Source organism: Rattus norvegicus, chromosome 17 (assembly GCF_021556685.1).
Source record: "Rattus norvegicus strain SHRSP/BbbUtx chromosome 17, alternate assembly SHRSP_T2T, whole genome shotgun sequence".
Lineage (NCBI taxonomy): Eukaryota > Metazoa > Chordata > Mammalia > Rodentia > Muridae > Rattus > Rattus norvegicus.
The window spans coordinates 16,680,906-16,685,869 of NC_141550.1; the positions used below are offsets into that span (position 1 = coordinate 16,680,906).

The 4,964-nt window shown below is 40.6% G+C and overlaps 1 pseudogene; it reads right to left on the reverse strand.

Annotated features, from left to right (window-relative positions):
* Positions 1-357: 357 nt before the first annotated feature.
* On the reverse strand, positions 358-535 carry LOC148000041 (U2 spliceosomal RNA; annotated as a pseudogene).
* Positions 536-4,964: the final 4,429 nt, after the last annotated feature.

Below are 4,964 nucleotides of genomic sequence, written 5' to 3' on the forward strand. Positions count from 1 at the left end.
AATAACTGTTCAAGCTCCCTAGTCTATTGTGACATCATCATGTCCCCTACTGACTAAAACAAAGCACATGTTCTAGTGTTTCAAAGGACTTTATTCTCCAAACACAAGAGCAGAGATGAGATTACTAAGAATTACAGGTTGAGGCCAGCAGAACATTAAATGAATGTGAACCACTGGGAAAGGCACAGGATCCATGAATTAGTACATCATAGCATTAGTTCCAAAAAAAAAAAAAATCAAGGCAAGAAGGTGGTAACCAGAAATGTACAATGATCAGAAGGGCAAATAGTCCAACTAAAACCTGTTCTGGAATAACTCCGAAGCAGGAAAATCAGGAATAAAAACACCCACATATTATGTTAGAAAACTAAATTGGCAGGCACTAAAATAAAAAATTAATAAATGAAACCTCAGAGAATTGAGACGACTCTGCAAGGCAAAAACACGATTATTCAGATTATTCAGACAAAGTGGCAGCCTACAGAATGGGAGAAGATTTTTACACTTGATCTTAGCCAAAAGGCCGAGAAGCGATGGGAGAAGATTTTTATCAACTCTGCATCTGATAGAGGACTACTGTCTAAAATCTATAAAGAACTCAGGAAACTAGGTACCAAAAATCCCCAAGATAATTCAATTAAAAATTTCCAACAGAGGAAACTCAAATGTTTAACATCCTTAGCCATTGGGGAAAAATGCGAATCAAAACTACTTAGAGACTCCATTTTATACCTGTGAGAATGGCCAAGGTCAATGACACAAGTGATAGGTCATGCTGGCGAGGATGTGGAATAACGGTACCACTCATCCATTGCTGGTAGGATTGCAAACTTGTACAGCCACTATGGAAATCAATATTGTTGTTCTTTAGAACATTAGACTTGGACTCTTGGTTGTACACTGAAAGGACACTTCATCATACCACAATGACATTTGCTCAACCATGTTCATGGCTGCTCTATTCAGAATAGCCAGAAACTGGAAACAAACTAGGTGTTCTTCAACAGAAGAATGGATACACAAAACATAGTACATAAACACAATGGAGTACTACTCAGCTATTTAAAACAAATGGCACTATGAAATTGGCAGGCAAATGGGTGGAAATAGAAAAAAAATCAACCTAAGTGAGGTATCCTAGACCCAGAAAAATAAATAGGGTATGCATTCACTTATATGTGGATAAGAATCATTAAATAAACAATAAGTAGCCTACAATTTATAGATCCAGAGATGGTAGCTAGAGAAGAAGGAACTAGGTGGGGACGTATGGATCTCCCTGGTGTGTGAACGAGTAGGTCTCTGATTCTTGTCCCTGCTCTTGGAGCTTTTCTCTGTCTGTTGGGTTCCCTTGTCCAACCTTGATGTCTGTAATGGGTTCTGTTTTCATAATGTTTTATTTTGTCATGTTTGCTTGTTTTCACTTGGAAGCCTTTTCTTTTCTAACGAGAGGCAGAAAGGAAGTGAATCCAAGTGGGAGGGAAGCTAGGGAATAATTGGGAGGAGTAGAGTGAGGGGAAACCACAATGTATATTGTATGAGAAAGGATCTAGTTTCAATAAAAGGAAATAAAATAAAATTTTAAAGGCGAAGTAGTAGTTGGGAGTTGGAGTAATTAAAATGTAGCTGAGTTTTGATACTTCTTTAAAACATTCATTATAATATTAATTAGAAGGCAATGAAGGGCTTCCCTAGAGGATCCAGGCTGAACAAGAAACATTTTGATTATAACTTCACAGACAAGTTGTTTTCTGGTGTGTGTGTGTGTGTGTGTGTGTGTGTGTGTGTGTGTGTGTGTGTGTTTCTGCTTGTTTACTGTAGGAAAATATTTTTTAAGGATTTATTTATTTGCTTTGCTTGAGGCCATCCTGAGTATTTGTGCACTACATGTGTGCATGAGCCCGTGGAGGCCAGAGGAGGGCAGTAACACGAGAGCAGATGAGGGGATACGAATAGGAAGGGATGCATCCTTATTTGATTCTGCACTTAAGTGTTGCCAAAGACTCTACCAGACATCTCCTAAAGGACACATGATTAAACACTAGAAATCACTAGCCTTCCAAATACAAACAGCACACATACCGAGAAAGAAACCAGCAGAACAAGCCCAGTCACAGTAGCCTTAGAGGGATGTGTTGGAGTCAAACTAAGCAAAGAAGTGAAAGATTTCTACAGCAAAAACCCGAAGATGCTGAAGAAGTTATCAGAAGACAGAAGGGCATCCCATGCTCCTTGATGGATACGATTAATAATGTGAAAATGGCCATCCTACCTAAAGCAAGGTACAGATTCAATGCAGTCCCCACCAAAATGCCAATGTAATTCTTCACAGAAATTGATAAGACAATCTTAAAACTTGTGGAGAAGCAAACAAAATCCCAGATAGCCAAAATAATCCTAAACAATAAAAACATGGTTGGGGCTGCCATTATTCCTGTCTTCAAGCACTACTCCAAAGCCACAGTAGTAAGAAGAGTATGGTGGGGGCCTTGTTCTAAGTTATTGAATTGAGAGAAACATACAAGCCCTTGCATTAACAGCTGTGCTTCAGTAAATACCAACAGACAAGAACAAAAACCCAGCTCACAGCAGAGGAAACACAAATGGGTAGAAATATCTTCTTATAATGTGCTTACTAAACTTAGCAATTAGGGAAATGAAAATTAAAACTCCTTACATCTTGCCCCAGTCAGAATGGTTACAATTCCAAAACCAAAAGGCAACCATTGCTGGTCAGTATATGGGAAATGGGGAACCTTCGTGGCTGTTGGTAGGAGTGTGGACTGGTGTAGCTACTGTGGAAATCAGTGTAGTGGTTCCTTCGAGAACCAGAAATAGATCCACCATGTGGCCTGACTCTACCAAGCCCCCCTGGGCATCTACTCAAAGGATTGTTTCTTACTACAGAGACACAAGTTCATCCTTGAGCATAGCTGTTCCATTCTCAAAACTAAGACATGAAGACAGTCTAAACGTCCATCAACTAATGAATAGATAATGAAAACACGATGCCTACATACAATGGAATTTTACTTAGGTATAAGAAAAATGAAATTATATAATTTTTAAAGTAAATGGACAGATCTGGAAAATACTGTACTAAGTGGACTATCTCATTTTCAGAGAGACAAATGTCACACATTCTTACTCAGATGTGGATCTTAGCACTGCATCTTTAAATTTGCTTGATTAATTTGGAGTACCGTGAAACCAGAGAGGGGAAATCGGGATGGAAGGGAAAGGATCTTTAGACAGGGATGACTTACAGGGTAAAAGAAGGAAGAAGGTCTCATGAATATACATGCATAGTCTCCGTTCTAGTATGAGGTAGAAAAGGATTCTTGAGCTCTGACTAACTGAGGACCTGTGGGCTGGTGATAGCTTCTGGGGGAGGGAGGGTTGGTTGTGTTTAACGGGGTAACTCTTGGTAGGTCAATCATGAGTCACTGGGTGACCTCACATGCAGAAATATATGGAAAGCACAAATTGGAACTAATAGGTTATTAATATTTAAAAAACAATATATTTGTATGTATGTATATTCCCATAAAAGAATTACAGGGGATTATGCTTATCACATAAACAATATAAAAGCCAAAACAGAGCCCGTTGCCAACTGGGAGATACCTCTTTGTTTTGGTAAAAAAATAAAAAAAAAAATGACATGACCAGTTCCTCATGTACCCTGTAGTCATGCTCACGCTAGTTCCAATGGCCCACTGGAACTAGTGCAAATTTATCTCAGCTGTTTCACACTCCCCCCAAGTACTTTCTGACCCACTGTCCAAGAGTCATTCTGACATGGCACCCTGTCAGGATGCTCCACCCTTACTCACAGCTCTCTTGGCTGGTTTCCACCACGCCAGGCATACACATCCCAATTCCGTGGTGGGCCCAGTGCATCCTGCCACCATACACTCTCTTGAACTCAATTAAGTCGCCACATGAAAAAACACATCACACCATATCCTCTGATCCAATTGATAAGATGTAATTTGCCCATCTAGACAGCCCAAAATCCTGTACACATCCATCCCTTAAGAATAGTCATAACAACCTGTAACTATGGACAGAGAAGAATCTTAACATCTGCTGCCATGTTCTCACAGCTGCTCCCCTCGCCATCCCTTTGGCCTCTTCTGCCTCTCTAAAACTTTTCTCCCGCCCATCATTCCTTCTCATCCAATGACAGGCCTTGTTCTATCCTGTACTTGCCTTCACCTGCATAATGATATCAACTTACACCTGTCCTCACATAATTGGTCAGGGGTGTCCCCAAATAATATAGCTGTTGCCATTATTCTTGGTTGAGCACAGAACTTCGTGGTAACACTCTATTTCTGAAGACACCATACATGTTGGACATGGAGAAATCAAGTCAGTGCTGGCTAGGATGTTTCCTCCCTGCTGGCTAGCTCTAATATTACTGGAAAGTTCTATGTCACCTGCCGGGAATTTGGGGCAAAGTCATCAACACTCTTACCCAACTGTGGATCCTGAGATGAGCAATAATGACCAACGTGGCAGGATACACCGTTGGGTGCATTAGTGGCATAAATTATAGAGGTAACCAATTCCTTTCTCACTGAGTTTAAGTCTTCTTCTGCCAGAGGAAACACACGCCTGATATTGAAAATCTGGTCAGAAACACTAGTTGGTGAGTTCCTAGGCCCTAGAGGTGAACCTATTATTATTAGTTTATTAAATGGATCTAGCATCAAACTGTCCCCTAAGTTCATATGTCTCTGCTTTCAGATTAGTGCAGTCCTCAGGCCCGGAAGAGAAGCTTCTTTAGGCAGTAGGGTAGGTGCTGGTTGACAACACATTCCCAACTGGTCAGAGTGCAGAGAATACACGAGATCTCAGTCACAGATAGAGTATCTCCATCACACTCTCCCAGAGGCCCAAGGACCATCATGGAAGAAAGATGATAGGAAGCAGAGGTCAGGGAGGACCAGAGTGAA